The sequence below is a fragment of the Petaurus breviceps genome, unplaced genomic scaffold (assembly GCF_028583685.1).
Source record: "Petaurus breviceps papuanus isolate PSGF00001 unplaced genomic scaffold, PetGlider_PUasm1.0 91133, whole genome shotgun sequence".
Classification (NCBI taxonomy): Eukaryota; Metazoa; Chordata; class Mammalia; order Diprotodontia; family Petauridae; genus Petaurus; species Petaurus breviceps.
Genome location: NW_027187419.1, coordinates 77,644,964 through 77,666,106, shown reverse-complemented (window position 1 = coordinate 77,666,106; position 21,143 = coordinate 77,644,964). Strand labels below are relative to the sequence as shown.

Sequence of the window (21,143 nt, the reverse complement as noted above, 5' to 3'; positions counted from 1 at the left end):
ATAAAACACATAGCACACATGGTGGTATACATGAAATCTGAGAAAGTAGAGTCTCCATGAAGCACTAGATAAGCAGACCATATATGGTAATTGGTCATCTGTCCATAAGGGATAGTTAAAAGATGGCCCAGAGCTCTGTCAAGAGTTTCTTGTGATGGTTAAGTAGTAACACAGCCTACATACAGTCAGAAGTAGCCCAGTGGGGGATCTGTCTCAATAGCTGAAAGACGACAAAAGTGACCGTATTGACAATAGCCAATGTACAACAGATGTGGATAAACTTCCATTATTAATTTCAGCTATATATGGATGCCAGGCTTATCAGATGTTTACCTGATGAATCTTGCAGGCACACTGACCAAATTAAGGGACAGGTGCTTACAGCTCTTCTAGTATCAATTATTTTCAATTATTTTCCTCCTGAAGATTAGGATTTGCCCTCAAGGAGTAGTGTTTTCTGCCAAAATTGGACCCAGGCATAATAACAAAAGTGTTTTGAGCTTTCAGATTTTGCCAGTTATAGTTGCCAAAATGGCAAGACTGCTGAACCAATTTTCATCGCCTTAAGGCATGTGGTTGTTAGGAATAAAATAATCATTGGCCATTTATTAAATGGCTGCTATGTACAAAGTACAGTGCTATGTGCAAGGGATACAAAAACAAATACAAAACAGTCCCTACCTCCAAGAAGCTTACACTCTATTGGTATTAAATTATCACTGATATATGATTGGGATATCAAACAAAGATATTAGCCATAAGGCAAGGAAGTTGGGTGGCTGCTAGGCTGGCAGTTACTCTCAGAGAGGGCCTGAGAGTTGCTGACAGAAAGTCAGACCATGGGCCATGAATCAGAAAAACAAGCAGTATAAAAAGGGTTGTAGCAGAAGTCTGTCTGAAAATAAAGGTTCAGATCATAAATCAAAATAACAACTAGGATCCAAAGAATTGAGACGTTTGCAAATCTGAAAAGCACGGAGTCAACCAATTAGCAACCATGATCTGAAAGGCTTATATTGGATATGTGTTGGTAAAGCAAAGCCAGGTCACAAACTGTTGTGGTGGGTAAAAAGAGGTGGAGAGAGAAGCATAAGTCAATTGAATGGTTCATGCTAGGAATCTGAAGCATGAATAGGCAATGAATAGTCTGCTTTTTTTTTTCCAAAAATGAAATAAGAAGCTTTAAAAAATTGCATTCAAAGTTAAGTGAGAAGAATCAGGAGAACAGTGTATGCAGTAACAGAAATGTTATACAATGATCAACTGTGATTGACTTAGCTATCGTCAGTCATACAATGATTCAAGACAATTCCAAAGGATTCATGATAAAAAAAAAATGCTATCCACCTCCAAAGAAAGATCTGATGGAGTCTGAATGCAGATCAAAGCATCCTTGTTCTTACTTTATTTTTCCTGGTTTTACTTTTTATCTGTTTTCTTTCAAAACAAGGCAATGTGGAAATGTTTTGCATAAGTGCATGTATATAATCTATATCAATTTTCTTGCCTTCCCAAGGAGTGGGGAGGAAAGAAAGGGAGAGAATTTGGAACTCTGGAGTAAAAAAAATAAATAAATGTGAAAAAAATTTTTAACATTAAATTAGAAAAAATATTAAAAATTTACAATTTGCCTTGATTTTTACACTATAATAATATCTGATATGTACTCCACCCGCACTCTAATAGAACCCACTCATGAAACAAAGACGAATAGTACAGCAAAACCAAGTGGCCCAGGCACCATCCTTCATCCTAGATAACATTCAATATCCAGAGGTATTTTCTATCATTAGTCCTCTGGAATCAACATTGGTCTTTACCTTTAATCTTAATTCAGATGCCTTTTTGGGTTGTTTTAATTTACATCATTGTAGTCATATACATTGCTCTCCTGGTTCTGCTTTCTTTACAGTATACCTTGCCAAACAAACAGATCTTCCCACAACTCTCAGGATTGCTTATACTTTAATTTTTAAAAACATAAAAATATCACATTTCATTTATACACTACAACCTATTCAGCTATTCCACAATCAATAGATAATTGTCGCTGCTGTTGTTCATTCAATCATGTGTGACTCTTTGTGACCACATAGTTCATAGCACACCAGGCCCTTCTAATCTCCACTATATTCTAAAGTCTGTTCAAGTTCATGTTCACTGCTTCCATGGAACTATCTATCCATCCCATCCTCTGTGATCCCCTTCTCCTTTTGCCTTCAATCTTCCCCAACATCAGAAGGTTTTACAATCAGTACAATTTTTCATTATGTGGTCAAAAAATTTAAGTTTCGGTTTCAGTATTTGTCCTTCTGACAAGTAGTCTTAATTAATTTCTTGAAGTTTTGACTGAATAGATGTCCTTGTCCAAGAGACTCTCAAAAATCTTCTCTAGTAACACAATTTGAAAGCATCAGTTTTGCAATGAAGAACTTTTCTTATGACCCTATACTCACAGTAATATATTACTACTGGAAAAACCATAGATTTGACTATATGGACCTTGTGATAATTTGACATCTCTCCTTGTTAGCATGCTGTCCAGATTTGCCATAGCTTTTCTCCCAAGGAACAAGATTTTTTTTTGATTTCATGGTTGCAATTGCTATCTGAAGGGATCTTCAAATCCAAGAATATATAACCCGACACTACCTGACACTACCTCCATTCCTTCTCCGATTTATTAAAGAGCAGGGACTAGTCACCATCATCTTATATGTTTTCAAACATTTTGTTGTATTTTTATTTATTGTGTTAGGTACTTCCCAATTCCATTTTTTTTGTAATTTATTTTTTTTAGTTTACATTATTCATTTCCACAGGATTTTGAGTTACAAATTTTCTCCCCATTTTTCCCCTACCCACAACCCCAAAACAGCATTCCTACTGAATATACCCTCCCCCAATCTGCTCTCTCCTATGTCTTTCCTCATCCTCACTCTGACTTTTCAGTAGGCCATGGTCTATCTCTATGCCCCAGTGCCTGTATATCTTATTTCCCATTATATGTAAAATAATAATATAATAATAATAATAATATATTTTTTAAACATTTGATTTTAAACCTTTGAATTCCAAATTCTTTCCCTACCTACCTCGTCACCCACCCTTACTGGGAAGATAAGCAATTCAATATAGGTTGTACATGTGTAGCTATGCAAAACATTTCCATAGTGGATATATTGCGAAAGATGGACTATATTTCCCTCCATCCCATCCTACTCCCCACTTGTTCTATTCTCTACTTTGATCCTGTCCCTTTTCCAACGTTGTTGCTTCCAAATTCCCTCTCCTCCACCTTGCCCTCCTTTCCATCATCCCTCTCTCTCATCCCCTTCCCCCCTACTCTCCTGTAAGGTGAGATACCCTATTTAGTGTGTATGGCATTCCCTCTCTAAGCCAAATTCCCTGAGAATTAGGTGGACTCATTCCCTTTTGCCTTCCTGTTCTTTCCCTCCATTGCAACAGTTTTCCCTTGCATCTTCTATATGAGATAATTTACCCTATTCTATCTCTCCCCATCTCTTCTCATTATATTCCTCTATCACCTATTAATTTCAACTTTTAAGTATCATCCCTTCCTATTCTATTCAACTGGTCTATTCTTATTCAGCCCTCTGTCTATGTATACCTGTACACATATATACACATAGTCATTTATGTATTCATTCACCCATATACCCTCCTATATAGACATATATATGTACATTTCTATTCCTTTCAATACTCTCATACTTAGAAAGTTTCATAAGTTACAATTATCATTTTTCCATGTAAGAATGTAAGCAGTTAAACTTTGATAAGTTCCTAACAATTTCCCTGTTTCTCTTCTCATGCTTCTCGTATCTGAATATAATATTTTCTATTCAACTCTGGTTTTTTCATCAAAAATTCTTGAAAGTCCCCTATTCCATTGAATGACCATATTTTCCCCTGAAACATGATACTCAGTTTTTCTGGGTAGGTGATTCTTTGTTTTAATCCCAGCTCCACTGACATCCAGAATATCATATTCCAGCCCTTGGATCCCTCAGTGTAGAAGCTGCCAGATCCTGTGTTATCCTGATTGTGTTTCCACAGTTTTCAAATTGTTTCTTCCTAGTTGCTTGTTATATTTTCTCCTTGACCTGGGAACTCTGGAATCTGGCTATAATATTCCTAAGAGTTTTCTTTTGGAGATCTTTTTCAGGAGGTGGTCAGTGGATTCTTTCAACCTCTATTTTGCCCTCTGGTTATAAACCTTCAGGGAAATTTTCTTGAGAATTTCTTGGAGGATGATTTCTAGGTTCTTTTTTTGATCATGGCTTTCAGTTAGTCCAATAATTTTTAAATTATCTCTCCTGGATCTATTTTCCAGGTCATTGGTTTTACCAATGAGATATTCCACATTGCCTTCTCTTTTTTCATTTGTTTGGATCTGTTAAATAGTATCTTGATTTCTCATAAAGTCACTATCTTCCATTTGCTCCAATCGAATTCTGAAGGAATGATTCTCTTCAGTGAGCTTTTTTTTTGCCTTTTGGAGGACAATTGGGGTTAAGTAACTTGCCCAAGGTTACACAGCTAGGTTTTGTGAGTGTGTGTGTGTGTGTGTGTGTGTGTGTTAAGTGTCTGAGGCTGGGTCCAAACCCAGGTCATCCTGACTCTGGGGCCAGTGCTTTACTTCAGTGAGCTTTTTAGATTCTTTTTCCATCTAGAAAATTTGGCTTTTTAAGGCATTCTTCTCCTCGTTGGCTTTTGAGCCTCTTGCTATTTGAGTTAGTCTATTTTTTAGGGTGTTATTTTCTTCAGTAAGTTTTTTGACTCTCATTTTATAATTTTATTGCATCATTCTCACTTCTCTTCCCAATTTTTCCTCCACTTCTCTTATTTGGTTTTCAAAATCCTTCTTAAGCTCCTCTTTGGCCTGTAAGGAGCTTATTCTTTTCTTGGAAGCTCCTGGTGTAGGTGTTTTGTCTTCCTCCTGTTCCGTGCCCTGATCATTTTTGTCCCCCAAAAAGGAGTTGGATTACTGTGCCTGCCTTGCTTCCCTCATTTGCTCATGTTGCCACTCAATTACTTGACTTGCGAGCTTTTTGCCACAGTATAACTCTGCTACCAGACAGGGGAGCTTCATACCAAATGCTGGTCTTTTCTCAGCTGCTGGAATTATTAGTTGGGTGTTTTCTCTGAAGCTTAACCATGCTCTGGCAAACTGGTCATGTACCCCAGAACCTCCACCCTAGACTTCAATCCAGATCCAAGCAGTTTAAAGCAAGAGCAATTACCCCTCAGACTGGTTGCTTGGTCCCCCTATAATCTGAAGGCCAGGAGCTCTGAAGCAGCCACGTTGCAATGGCTGTAAGGCCACCAAGGCTCAGCTGCTTCTTGCCCCTGGGGCAAAGGCCTATCATACTCCCAAATTCCTGGGTCACAAAATCCACACTGCACTGACCTCTCACTTTGTCCTTTTATCACTTATCTATGTGTTGATATTTTTTTTGTCACTTTTTTTCTATCTGTGTGTTGATAATTCTGCAAACCACTACAGTTGCTGGTGATCTGAAGTCCCTCCAACCAGCAGCTGGTTGTGGCCACACTGAGACTAAAACCTTTGGCTCATTCGGGGCTGGGCTCAGCTCCCAGATTGCTGTGCTGGCTGCTTCCTGCCCACCTGCTGGGCTGTCCTCAGCAGGAGGTTAATTTCTCTGTGTCATTTTGTGGGTTCTGTAGCTCCAAAGTTTGTTCAGAGTCACCTTTTACATGTATTGGAGGATGTGAAAGTGGGATCCCTGCAGAAGTCCTGTTTCTACTCTGCCATCTACTCCCTCTCGATGTTATATATTTTTAATGTTAAGCTTTAATCCAGCTTTTATTCTCTCCTCTTTAGCACTCAGCAAGAAGCTTCTTAATTCTTTTTCACTTTTTGAAATCATAGTGGTATTGTCTATATATCTGAGATTTCTCCCAGTGTAATGCCATGCACAGAAGCTTTCCAGAAGAATGCTACTGTGAACAGCTTTTAAGGTTCTGATTACTCAGTATAGTGATTACTGTATTTATGCCATAACAAATCAAAGCAAAACATCCACAGGAAATCAAGGTACAGCATTCACAATATCACAACTTGTCACAGAAAATCACAATGTAATATTCACAACATAGTCTCAAAGTAAAATATGCCCTCTTAAGTTAACTCAATCAGTTACTTATCAGTAGTCTCAAAGTACACAGTCAAAGTCTTCCACTCTTGGGCCAAAGTCTTGATTGACTCAATCAGTGCCTTATCAGTAGTTTGAAAGTACATAGTTAAAGTCTTCCACTTATGGGGCAAAGTCTTAATTAACTCAATTAGTCACTTATCAATAACAATATCTCAAAGTATTCAAAGTACAATCAGTCACTTATTCAGCAAAGTCTTACTAAGTATCATGCACAAAACCCTCCACCCCTTAGGTCACTAGTATACTATAAAATTCCATAATTACTCAGTACCCAAGGAGAGGTCTTTTCATCTTGACTTGGGGCCTGTTATCAGATTCCCAGGATCCTGTTCCATGGTCCCAGATTCTACCTAGATTCACTAAACTGTCACTTGGGTTCAATGGCAGACAGTTTCCAGTTCCTTGACCAGCTCTTTGGGCAGGTCCTGCTCTACACCGAAGTTCACAGGGTCTGGTCCATGAAAGATCCTTCACCAATGCTCCTCCAGGGAATTCAAGACTCAACCAAGCCACAAACAAACAAAGTCTCAGCATCCCAGTCATGCTTCAGTCACCTGGGCTCCTGGCTCCTGGGCTCTCGGGCTCCTGACTCCAGATTCCAAGCTCCTGGGCTCCTGGCTTCAGGCTCTAGGCTTCTTTTCAGAAGAAACTCCACCACCACAAGTTTTCAGGATTCAGTTCTCCATTCTTCTGTAGCTGTTCTGCTACCAGATCTCGGTTTCAAGGAAATTCTGAGTGTGCCTCTCTGGGGCTTTTCCTTATATATACACAGCCTGTTTCAGCCAACCCCTTCCTGTTACATCAGTAAGAGACAGGAGTTCATACCTTCTGTTTCCCCAACAGAGGTTTGATCAGTTACTAAGTGCTAAGTACCTGCTACTTTTGCCAAGACAAAGGGATCTTCAAATTCAAAATTACATTATCATTACACCCAGCAATCTTAATTCTGTTTTTTTTATTCTTCCAGTCTGCTTTTCACATGATGTACTCTGATACAAGTTAACTAAGGTATGCACTTTCTTTCCAATTTCTTATTTCAGCTATCAGTAGTGGTTTCCTTTTGAGAAAGGAAAGAATAGGGTAGAGTAGATCTAATCAACCATTAAGTGTACCTTTTACAACCTTTATAACCTTAATATGTTGTTGTAATGTATCACACGAATGCATAGGCAAGTTGCTTTCTAAGGCATAGACAAGTTTTAATTTCTAAGGTATAGACAAATTTCTTTCTAAGCACTTTTTTTTGCCAACCTGTTATAATGATGAACAGAAACTTTTCATTCAATGAGGCAGGGGCCATCCTTACAATGCAGTTTCCAACATTGTACCTGAGCAACCATTATAATCTTGAAGAATGCACGACCCTTCACAAACTTCAGCAACAGTTCTTATGCAAAACTATTGTTCAAGTTCTTTTGACTCAATACCTCTACCGGGAGTACAAACATCAGATGTATATTGTGATTATTTTTAATACTGTTATGGTTACTGCCTTATCTTGAACTAACTTACACTGGAACCAGTGAATATAATAAAACTGTGGGGGTAGAATAGGAATGAAAAATGAAAAAAACAAGATAATCTGATACTAGTTGATGTGAATTTCTATGCCAATTTCTGACACTGATTACATGGATTTGGAATGATTTATTCTCTCAATTAGGCCTTCTTGTAGCATATACATTTTATATCCTCAAATTTTTAAGCAGAACATTATAAATTAAACAATTAGAACTTTGGTTACAGTCAATTAGTATAAAAAATTGCATATGAAAACATAACATGCTGTGCCTCTTTTGTGTTCTTAACTGTTGACAAGAATTCTTACTATCTTACAACTAGCAGTTTTTTTAGAAGGAGTAGCATTAATTTCTGTGACATATAACAATAGAGCCTCATTATAAAGGGGCTTAGCTTGAGATGCCATAAGTTTTAATTTTGATTGAATCAAGTCACAATTAGAAGCCTTTATCACAATGATTATATTGCAAAGCAATCTCAAATATCTTCTAGAAAATCATTTCAGTGTGACTCTGGCCCCTTGTTCTCTTTATGGCTTCAAGCACTAGGGCTCCTTTCAGTGTGGTACTGAAATCAGGACCAATACTCCCTTGTCAGTGACCTCAAGCACTCTTCTGCACACTGGAACTCTCACTAGGGCACCTGTTCCCTTGGGTCCATAAGTACTAGTGTTATTCTTCACTCTGGAATTGAAATACTGAACTGTATTCTGTGGACTGCGGGCTATGGAAGCTGTTGTCACTACTGTTAATGCCACCTCCAAGTTCTACTGTTAGTATTGTAGTCACATGGGCTGCACTCTGGGTTGACCACCACCCTGGTATCACAGACCTTTTCTGTCAACCTCCTAAGTTGTCTTGGACTGGAAAAAATATCACGCCCTCACCTTTTGTAAACTCTGTTGCTCCAGAATTCAATTTGAGGCATTATTTTAAAGTTATTTGGAGGAGAATGTTGTGACAGTTTAGCTGAGGTTCTGCATCTACTGCACCATGTGGGCTCCCAGTCATATGTATATGTATATACATATACACATACATATATCCATCATATTAATATACATGTTGATGTATATGTATTATATTAATGTATATGTATAATATGTAATGCAATATATAATTCTATAAAATATATAATATAATTATATTAATGTACATATACATGATATACATATCACATACGATACATGTATCAATAAATATTAATTATTTATTGTGCAACATTAGAACATTAGTTTTATCATGATTTTCTAACATTTCTAAATATTTCTCCTATAGTTAAAAATATCTCATCTATTCAAAAGCAATATCTTCCTGATTATTAGGGGAAAATGCAGTGCGTATTATAGTTGTTATGTTTACAGATGAAATACCTTTTGAAAGTGTATGGTCATTAGAGTTAATTTATGGAATGAAACTTAAATTAGAAAATATGAGTTAACAACAATAACACCAACAACAAGAAAAGAAAATCATTTCAAGCCTAGTAGTTTCTGTAAACTGCAATGCCTTCCTCTGGCTGTTGATTTCTTTTGTGAAAAGTAACAGATGATTTTGATGATATATGTTCTTTCAGTATCACACATTCATCCAGTACTCTAGTCTTAAATGAAATGAGGATATTTAAGATCATTGTTTTGGGATACATTTGAGTCCCCATAGAAAGTCAGAAAGACAGCATTTTTCTGTTCAAAAGCCTCGATTTTATTCAATGCAAATCAGCAGCGCAGTTTCCCCTTCTAAGAATCTAGGTCCTCTTCTTTCCACAACTCATTATAATCTTTATCAGTCACTGTTAAGTATATTCCCCTCTGCTTGTAGGGGGAAATCTCCTTGTTTATTTACTTCCCTGGGCTAGAGCTAACAACAGGAAAAGAGTCCTTGAGAATGTGGTTATGTAACCTTTGGTTATTTAACCTTATCAGGATGCCAATTTTCATGTGAAATATGGCATCTTTAATGTTCTGATGGATATTAGTAAAAGAGGCAAGGAAGGTAAAGGTATTTAATAAGTCAATTTTTTATTGCCACAAAACAAAACAAAAAGATCTGTGCTAAAGTCAACCACTGCACTGTAATGCTTGCAATTTGCTATCTACAGAAACTCAAATGGTAATAAAACACTAAACCAGTACCAAAATGCCACCCCCACCCCACATATGAGACATATTGCTATTAAAAGATTTCTAATACTTTTCAGTATTGGATATAAATAGCATAAAAAATAGTTCCTTTGACACTGCTGGTTTTGTAACATGTATCGTTTAAGACCTTTTAGGCCAGCATTTCTGAGACATCTTTGGACTTGTCTCTACCAAAACATCACACTTTTATTCTGATGCAAAGAAGTTTGAGCTGTGAGACTACCATACAACTCACCAACCAGCCTGTCTTCAATGCAGGCCTAGGAAAAGCATGAAATTCCCACTTCTACAATTATCTCTTGCAAATTTTTTATTTAATCAGTAGGTCTGGAGTTTAGCAGCAGCTGCTAAGGGTGTATACCATGACAAGTTAAGAATTGAATATTTTAGTGACTGACAGAGTTGATAGCATACCTATACTAGTGATATACAATTAAAGTAAGCATAACCTAAACATTTGTGGAATTCATGGAAACAGAAAAGATAGCATAATAGAACTAGTTTTTGTTCAGTTTATTAAGCACCTTGAATTTGGACAGAGAATAGATAATTATGTAGTGGGTATAGAGTTGTCTATGGACCAGGAAGACCTATGTCTTCCATGCTTTGATGCATGCTGACTGTCACCCCGTTCAAGTCACATAACTTATTAGTGTTCTAGAAAATTCCAGAGCACCAAAAGCTGCAGAGAAATCACCAACCTGAATAGACAGAGGAAATGTCTTCTTCCAGGTCACATCCCTAATCCTGTGGGAAAAGCACTGGGTTTGAGGTAAGAAATCTTGTATTCAAACTTCAGCCCAACCATTTATTCTCCTTCTCCATCTCTAAAATAAGGAAACAAATATTTGCTCCACTTAATTTACAGGTTTGTTGTGAAGATCAGATTATACCTGATAAGTGAAATGTGTTATATCTATGTCTTTATACACATCTATACATAGATGCATACATGTGAATGTGTATGTGTATGTAAAATAGAGAATATATGTAAAACAGAGAAAATATTAGCATATGCATGCACACATTTGTATGTGCATGTGTATATATATGTGTAAGTATATATGTCTGGGTACACACACAGAGTCTACCACTTCTTGCTGCCATCTCATAGTCAGCCTCCTCAGCTGAGAAGACCTTGGATTGTTGGTAAACTAGCACCCTGAGCCTTCCCTCTCCTGCAAGGCATAGCATGTTCCCCAAGGAAAGGCTTCCATGGGACATGTTGGGTATGTTTTATTTGCCACAAAGCAACTACTTCCTTCTCTACCAGCACAAGGCATCTTCTACCTCTTGCTGCCAGCCCAATCTCCCAACTTGGAATATGGAGAACTCCAAGTATGAAGTATTCCTGTTGACTTCAGGACTACTGTCACCTGCTGTACTTATTCTTTGAGGATACAGGAGAGATACCCTCCACTCAACAATGAACATTCTCACAGCTGTTCATATACTTCCCATTCTAGTGTCACTAAACTCCTCTAGATCATCATACAAACCCCATTGCTCACCCCCTACCACTCAATTTCTAATGTCCATTCCCTTCAACACTTTCACTACAAAGTTTCATCCTAACTGCACCCAGCCATTCCACTTGGGCCCTCTGGAAAGGTTATTCCATAGGCAACAAACTTCTCATCTTAAATCTATTCCTTTACTATTCCTTCCATCTACTAACTCTTAGTGAAACCTGGCGTCCTCCTAATAATATAGACTCCTTGGCTTCTATTTCCATTACTGGCTGTACCTTCACTCATTTTACTCATCTTATTGGTCAAGGAAGGCTAATTGGAATACTCCTTGCTCCCCATTGCTACTTCCAGGTTCTTCCCCTTCCTCCATTATTCAGTAACCTTTCTTCCTTTGAGGTCATCCTGTTCATATTTACAACCCAATCAAAATCCAGTTAGCTGTTGTCCACAAAGCCCCAAGTGACTCCCTTTCCTTCCTCAGTAACCTTAATAACTGGCTTGCAATTTTTTTCTTTCCACTTCAAATCCTGCCCTCATACTAGGAGAGTTCAATATACATATTGATTATCCCTCAAGTACATTAACCTATTAGTTCCTCAACCTACTTATCTTCCACAAGTTACTTATCCACTCTACCTTGGCCATACACAATGATGATCATACTCTTGATCTTGCCATCATCCATAAATGAACCCCCTCCATATTCTGGATTCTGAAATCCCTTTATCCAACCATAATCTATTATTTACTTTTCACCATTGCCTCTGACTTCCATTATATAACCTTGCTTTTCTTCTGTACCATAACCTCCAATTTCTTGCTTTCTTTTTGGAGGAGGGATTGTAGGGCAATTGAGGTTAAGTGACCTGCCCAAGGTCACATGGCTAGTTTTGGTGTTAAGTGTCTGAGGCCAGATTTGAACTCAGGTCCTCCTGACTCCAGGGCCGGTGCTCTATTCACTGTACCACCTAGCCACCCCTGACCTCCAATTCCTTGACCTCTCAATTCTCTCCCAGGCCATCTCCCTTGCACTAGCCACTTTCTCCTCTTCTCCCCAACTTGACTTTTTGTGAGCCCTTTCAACTCTTCATTGTCCTTCTCTCTCAAATCCTTAGCCATATTGCCAATTACACCCAGCCAAATCTTGCTCTTGGATTATTCCTACACGACTACTGCTAAATGAAGGTAGAAAAATCATGTAATCATTCTGATGCCTTTCCCACTGTGCCACTTAGTTACCCATTCAATCAATAGTGAATAAGTAAAAAAATATTAAGATCTTACTTGCAGTAGGTTCAAGGTACTGTGCACAACACTTAAGAAAAACACCAAGAAACAGACATATTCCCTGATTCCAATGATCTTATAATTCACTGAAGAGATAAGAGAAATATATGTGTAAAAGGAATTGACATCATCATGTAGGAAGAGGGAACATACTGGGCATATGGTCAGAACATTGAATTTAGTGTCAAAGGATGTGGATTTTAAGTCTAATTCTGATACTTTTTTCCTATATGTCCTTGGGCAAAATAATTCCCTTGCCCTGGGAATAGAGGTTTGCTTTTTTTAATCCTGACATCCTATGAAGTATTTAGTGATAGGAGATGATACAAGCTATCCTTGAAGTAAGATTTCAGAAGAGAAGCTGAACATGCTGAATATATAAACTTTCTTAGATGACAAAATGTGAACTAACACTTGGAGGAATTGGATAGGCAGACGAGAAGTGAGTAAGTGTCTGTTATGGTAATGGGAATCTTAAGATCTTCCCTGCCCTTTGGCCCCTTGATAGGCTTGGGTGAAACTGAGTACATTCCCTAATTTGAAAATATACTCTTCCCCCTAATAGGCTGAATGTGGTCACATGGAGCCTGTGGAGAGAGACTTGTTTTTCAGGAACGCCCACACCTTGTTACTTTGTGATTCGGAAATGGGTCAAGAGGATTGTGACGTTCTTTGATGTGAGGTTTTGCTTTGGGGCTCACTTCGGGAAGAGTTGTGTGATTTGGCCAGATGAGACTCTGGACAGCCATTGAGCCCCTCAGTTTTAAAAACCCAGATGTTGGTGCTTCTTTCTCTAGTAACTAACTATGTATGGATGTAATGGTCAGACAGCTGGAAGCCCTGTCTGCTTGTCTGTTTCTCTGTCTATTTTTTTTGACTGCTTGTAACGTTTGTATTTTCTGAAGTTCAGGGTGCTGGCTTTTCCCCCTGAACTAGGTAAATGATATACGTTTCTTTAAAGTAAGATCGTTAACCCATTTTGAGTTGCTTTCCTTTAGAAAAGTAGATCTAAGAACCTGTGCTAGCAGCATCCTGGGTATGCTAGGGTGCTTTCTACTACAGTCTCCTAGGTAGGGGAATAGGATGAGCAAAGCCATGAAGCTTAGAAAGCATAAATCATGATTAGGAAAAAAATCAGCAGATGAAATTAGTTGGATGAGAAGTACATAGTTAGGAGTAGTGGTAGATCAGTCTATAAAAGCATGTTGAAATTATACTGTGGATGGCCTTGAACATAAATCTGACCTCAATTTTTGGTCCTTATTGTTAAAAAATTAGAGATTCATTTTTATATGAGCCTGTGATTTCACTGGTATGAGCAATTCTGAGGGTGAGAAATCCTTTTACCAATGCATATAAATAATTCTTTTATAAATTAGTCTTAGAGAGTTGTTAGTGACACAGACAGATGCCTTGCCCATGATCATACAGCCAATACTAAAGGCAGACTTTGAACCTGGACATCTTTGGGATTATAAGATCAAACCTCAAAGCCCTGCTCTCTTTCTATGATGATGATAATTGACTATCACTTTTAAGCTTTAGGAATGCTTTACATGCATCATTTGAACTTCACAACTATATGTAAATACTGCATAAATTTGTCCCCCTTTTTACAAACAAGTAAATTAGAGCAGAGAAATTTAAGTGATATTCCCAGGGTCACCTGGCTAATAGCATCTGTAAGTGGCAAATTTGACTAAGGTCATTGTGACTCTAGGTTCAACCGCCTAGCCGCTAATTTATATTACCTCTTATTTTTGGTGATGCTAAGTGAAAAGACTAGAAATAGGTAAAGATTTTTAGGCATTCTTCTTTAAAGATTCAGTTCTACTCCACACTGAAGAAAGCAGCCTAGGGTATATTAATAGATCAGCCTGGATTCTTTGTATCAATTGTGGAGTGTTGGCAGCAAAATAAAATCAATACCAGAAGTCAGCCCAAAACCCAAAGACTGTATCTAAAACATTCAAGGACACGAGTGGAAATAATAATGAGAAGCCAAACATACTACAATTGTGAAATTTGCAAAAATTAGCCTGCAATTTATTGGCAGCTGGTTTAAATCATAAATGTATCAGAGAAAGGAAAAAAGTGGGGGCAGAGTCCTCTTTATAAAAAAAATATACTAAGGTTTTTCTGTCTTAAAATTCTTAATGCAAAAAACTTGAATAACAAATAATTATAAATTTACTTCTTCCTTGGTTAATATCAATTTAGAGAATAAGAGACTTAGACTTTGAGGTCCTATCTAGTTTACCCCAATAGAGAACACCAATCCCATCTACAGCACGGTCAACAATATGTCATCCAGCCTCTTTTAAAAGATTTTCACTGACAGAGAACTCACTGCATTCTGAGGAAGCACTTTCAATTTTTATATGGCTCTAATTGTTAAAAAAAATTCTCCTATGCCTCACTGTTATACAACCATTGGTCCTATTTCTGTTCTTAAAAGGTCAAGTATAACAAATTTAATCCCTTTCTCATATAGCAACTATTCAAATATGTGAAGACTTTGTCATTCCCTCTTCCCTTTTTATGTCACCATGAACAATTTCATCTCCTTCAATCAATTTTCCTATGAAATAATATGTAATCATCTCATCATCCCACTCACACATTACTTATACACTTGCCTGCCAATGTTCCTTCTGATCCTTGGTGTTCAGAAGTAGATATGATTCTCTGGATGTTGCTGTTTAGATGTTAGACCAACATGTTAGAGAAAAGATACAGCATTACCACCATTTTGCAGACTATATACTTCTAAAAATGAAATCGAAATTCACATGAACTTTTTGAACTGTTTATCACACCACAACTAAGGATAGCACTAAGCTGATTGAACTTGGGGATATTGAGCTATCTACTAAGGAGAGCAGCCAGTCAATAAGCCCAGATATTTAGAACTCAAATCATTCCTTCCAATGCAGTAGTGAATAAGGCAACTGTCACTCTCAACCCTGAAGACTACAAAGGCATATTTCTTTGTAGCCAAGCCAAAGTCAAGTATTAAGTCACTGTTTCTGACTGAACAAAATGACACTAAACTCTAAAGGTAGAGAGAGTTTGGTGGTGAAAGTCTGAGACTTGCCCTAGTCCTGCTCAGCCACTGAAGTCCAACAGTTCTTGGAATACAAAATTCAAAATGGGGCATCAGGCATTTGCTTCATCTACATACCCATAGAGGGGAACCAAGTGGAGAAACATCTGTTGAACTTGAATCAAAATATGAAGTCAAATTGTCACTGAAAAAAAAGACATAGAAAAAATGGGACACAGATATGTTGAAGTATTGAAATCAAACAATATTGAAATGGATTGGGTGTTGAAGCATATTGGTCCAAATAGTCCTGACCCTGCCAATAATGGTTTTGTCAGCCTCAGAGGATCCTCACTTGGCTATTGCATAGAAGAAATTGTTCGATTTTTTTCAGGGTTGGAAACCACACCAAATGGGACAACATTGTTGGTGAACTTCCAGAGGAGAAGTATGGGCGAAGCCTTCATGCAATTTGCTTCACAGGAAATAGTTTTAAAAGACTCTAAAGAAACACAAGAAGAGACCACAGGTACATCAAAATCTTCAAGAACAGACAGAATTTCATACTCATTATGAGCCTCCTCAAAAATTAATGGCTATACAGCAGACATCCTTATGACAGGTCAGGGATGGCAGAGGCTGCAACAGCATTGGTTAGAGCAGCTGGGTTTGAAAGAATGGGGTGAGGTGCCTAGAGTGAAGGATATGGAGGCTATGGTGACTACAAGGGAGATAATCATGGGTATGGCTTTGGGTTAGATAGATTTGGAAGAGATCTCTTGTAAAATTAGCCTACAATATATTGGCAACTGGCCTTACCACGTGGTACTAGAAAAGTCACTTAACTTCTATGTGCTTCATTTTCCTTAACTAAAAATGTGGATAATAACAACACTTACTTCTCAGGATTGCTGTGAAAGTAAAATGAAATAGTATCTGTAATAAGTGCTTAACATAGTATCTGATACATAGTAGGGTACTTAATAAATACATGCTTCCTTCCTCCATTATTGCTCAATTGTTCTGGAGCCCAGGGTACTGCATTCTACAGTATCTCATCCAGGACCATGCAAGACTTTCCAGAGTACACCAGGCTATTGTGTGCACATGAAAGGATTACCTTACAAAGGTGTTGAAAATATTTACAATTTTCTCTCACCACTCAACCCTCTTTGAGTACACATTGTAATTGAACCTAATGGTAGACTAGAAAAGCAGATACTGAATTTGCTACTCATGAAGGTGCTGTGGCAGCTATGTCAAAAGACAAAACAAACATGCAGCAAAGGTATATGGAACTCTTCTTGAATTCTACAGTAGAAGCAAGCAATGGTGCTTATGGTGGCCAAATAGTGTGAATGCAGCATGGGCTTGTCAAGTCCGTCTAGTTATGGTGCTACAGCTAGCCAGCAGCTGAGTGGGAGTTACTAAGGAGGCTACAGTGGTCAAGGTAGCAAGAGCAGATATGACCAAGTTTTACTGGAAAACTTTAATGATTTTCAATCACATTGCATAGGGAGTCAAGGATAAAAAGCAGCTACTATGTAGTAGTGCGAGTCACGCATGCATTTATGGGAGTGAATAGAATAGGTCCAGTATAAGTGTGGATGGATAAGTGTGGATGGATACCCCTGATCACTGATTGTTGGTCAGCTTATTTTAAAGAAAAAAAAAGAAGTTTAATAGTTTTGAAATACAAACTTGTGATTTATGCTTACTGTAAGTGGAATCATGATTGTTTTAAAAACTTAAGATTCAGTATTTTTGAACACAGAAAAACATTCATCTAAGATGTAATAACCAAGTTGTAGTAAAAACTGTTACTGTTAAACAATTTCAGCTTTTCTCAAGGTAGTTATGTTGTAGGAGCATACTTAAGCAGTAAGTCTATTTAGGGCAAAGTAGATTCGATTATGTTAAATGTTCCTTTTATGCCACATTACATAGAGCACTGATTCAGATGCATGTTGGAAGACATGAGTTTTTGTAAAAACAAATGTAAGAGCTGTGACTACAATTCAATAGTGAAAACTTTGGCATGTTTGTTCTAGTTTATTTCGCTTACTATCTTGTAAGGCACATATGTTTAAGCTCTCTTTTTTCCAGTTAATGGGGACAATTTTGAGATGCAATACAGATACTTTAGGATTCGGTCTTGGTGTTCTGTATTAAATTCTAAGATCTTGATTTAAATCTTTCATTGTATTGTGATTTCCTTTTAGGTGTGTTGCACTAAGTGAAGCTTTACTTATTAAATCAATCTTCCTTTAAAAAAAACTAGAGATAAATAAAAAACTGCAAAGGCAAAGTCAAATTTATTTTCGAAAAGAATGCTACTTTTATTTTACACTTAACCAGTCTGGATGTGACTCCAATCAAGATGAAATAATCAAGGACCAAATAAAAATTTATTAGAATTAACTTAGGTCTTATTTATATGAACTTGTTTCTAGACATATCTCCCCTATCTTAAAGTTAGGCAGTTGATTCTTTGAACCCAAGTCCAGGATTTTTATTTATTTCAATTAAATTTTATCTTGCTTCAGGTAACTATTAGAGTGAAGGATGCCATATTTTATTGAAGTAGCCTCCTAACTGATCCTGGCTACTATCTTTTCCTTCTACATTCCCTCTGTCATAGTATGATACTCTCTCTCTCTCTGTCTCTCTGTCTCTGTCTGTCTCTCTCTCTTTCTCTCCCCCCCCTTCCCTTTCTCTCTCTGTCTCTGTCTCTCTGTCTCTCTGTCTCTCTCTGTCTCTCTCTCTCCTCTCTCTCTGTCTCTCTCTCTCTCTGTCTCTCTCTCTCTCTGTCTCTCTCTCTCTCTCTCACACACACACACACACACACACAGACACACACACACAGAGCTATTTGGGGGAAATGCCAAAAAATGCAGGGTGACATTTAAAGAACTACACAACTTACTTTTCAGAGCTTATCTACTACATGCACAGTGCTTTTGCCAAACTTAGAGCACACTGTTCATTCTCCTGTCTCCTAATGTTCTAATGAAAACTCATTCCTTGTGAGTCTATACCTGAGCACATGAGCAAAACAAGTCTTGCATGGTCCTGGATGAGATACTGTAGAATGCAGCACCCTGGGCTCAAGACCAATTGAGCAATAATGGGGGAAGGAAGCATGTATTTATGAAGTACCTACTATGTATCAGATACTGTGTTAAGCGCTTATTACAAATACTATTTCATTTTATCTTCACAGCAATCCTGAGAGGTAGCCCCATTTTTTAGTTAAGAAAAATGAGGCAAATAGAGGTTAAGTGACTTTTCTAGTACCACATGTTTAATGAGTGTCTGAGTCCATACATCATGTCACCTAGCTGCCTAGGGTCAGAAAAAGGACAGGGGCTTGGAGCACATATTGATAATGAAGAAATCTTCAGTGGGACAATGGGTGCAGAGTCTATAAAGGAGTATGATTTGTATGTATGGCTTATATATCATGGTAGGAAAATATGATTTATGAATAAAGAAAGAATAAGAGTCCAGGGCCTAAGCAAATCAGCAAAATTGAAAAGCAGGCTGGTGATCTAAGGAATGGTCTAGCCAAATAATAGCTGTCATCAAGTTGTTAAACTTACTGATCTGGGAACAGATACTGGGTTTTAAGTATTATATGATCTTGATTGGGAGCTCCATTAAGAAAAGCAATAGGTAGTTCATGACATCATCTTTGCCTTAGAACCACACTTCTATATTTCCACCTATTGAAATACAAACCATTACTACAAGCCAAATTTAATTGTCCTGTCTTCTATCAGTCTCTTCAACAGAATTTCTCTTTTGCTCTTTAGATATCCTACATCATTTTGTGTTTTTATTGTGACATGGTATATTGTCTGGTTTAAGTAATTCATGTTCTTTTAAAAAAAATTCCCTCCTATATTGGAAGTTCCTTAAGTATGGAGGGCACATATTTGTTCTATTTACAACATAGAAAATGTTGTAGTAGAAAGTACATGTAGAAAGTACTAATAAATAAATACTTAATTAGCTAATTAATGAGTCTGTGTGAAGATCATATGCACATATCTATTTAACAATTACTGGAATATTTTTTTTAAATTACACTTTACATATAAAACCTCCCCAAATTTTTGTCACCCATCTAAAAATTAAAATAAAGGAAGCATAATTACTTCCCATCAACTCTTACCTATACTCAAAATTTTCATCATTTTGGGTAATACCACAATAGAGTGAATATTTCCAATAAGAAACACTATAGTCAGTCCTTTGAGTAAATTGACGGTACTATTTCTCACCTCTCTGTACCAGCATAGCATTTCCCAAATTTCCTTTCTCTTGTTCAGTTCTTTAGCTACATTCTTATCTTTGGTCAGTCTTCTCTTAAACTGTCCGTGGTATTATAACCTTCTTCAACTTTGCAACTTTATGCCCCTTTCCAAATGTTGCTACTAATAATGCTTTTCCAATTGCCCTATACTTATTTTTCATTTTCCTCTGTATCAGCACAAAGATCCTCTACTCTGTTCAAGGTTCTTCACCAAGTTACTAGGGGCTAATAGCCTTAGAACTGGAAGGGGGAGAAAAGTTCATCTTTCACCTTCAACAAAAGCCCAATCTCATTTTATAAATTATAAAACTGAGACATAAAGAGGTTAAATGACTTTCCCAAAGTCAAACATGTAGTAATTGGAAGAGAGAGGATTAAAATCCAGGTCTTCCAACTCTAAATTCTTGCCCCTTAAATGGAAGGGTTCTTTTCAACTCTTTAGGTCCTCTAAAGCAAATCTACTCCAAGTTCCCTTTACGTAAACATTCCATTCCTGCCTCTGAGCTCATATCTCCAAATATCTAGTTCTCATAACCCTCAACCTAACCTTTCCCCTCACCTTGATGAAGCTGGTGGCAGGGTGAATGGACCATTTATCCTGGAGTCAGGAAGGTCAAATCTGGCCTCAGTCCTTTTCAAGGAGAACCAATGCCATCACAGGGGGATTAATTGATTAATTGGATTTAAGTGAGACAGAGTGGAACACAGTCTTCAGCCTCACTCTCTCTTCCAGAGTAACCAAAGTCCAGTGATAAGACAAAAATCAGGATGACTGAAAATCCTGTGGATGACTTTGGCATCTTAATGTCTGACGAAGCTCTAAGCACTCCACAGTGCCTGCCTTAGCTGCCTTCATGGCTACTGGAACAAATTGGTATTATCTGCACTTTCCTCTGAGGGAAGTCTGCACATCCTTGGGGGAGACATGCCCCTAACTGACAGGTTTGAGGTCTGCAGGTTACCCTCAGCATGTTTTAGCCCAACTGCTGAGATGTTTTTTTTTTTTTTTTTATGGGGGTGTGCTTACTATACATGCTATAGCTTCTTGGAGCCATAGGTGAGAGTTGGGTGACAGGTAGACACCAAATGTGGATGACCAGTCCTGGAAAGGGCCCAATAAGCCCTCACAGTGTTGCTAGTCCCCAGTGAACAC

General features: G+C 37.6%; 1 pseudogene; it reads left to right on the top strand.

Moving 5' to 3' along the window:
* The first annotated feature begins 15,668 nt into the window (after positions 1 to 15,668).
* On the top strand, positions 15,669 to 16,291 carry LOC138155146 (heterogeneous nuclear ribonucleoprotein H-like; annotated as a pseudogene).
* The last annotated feature ends 4,852 nt before the right edge of the window (positions 16,292 to 21,143 follow it).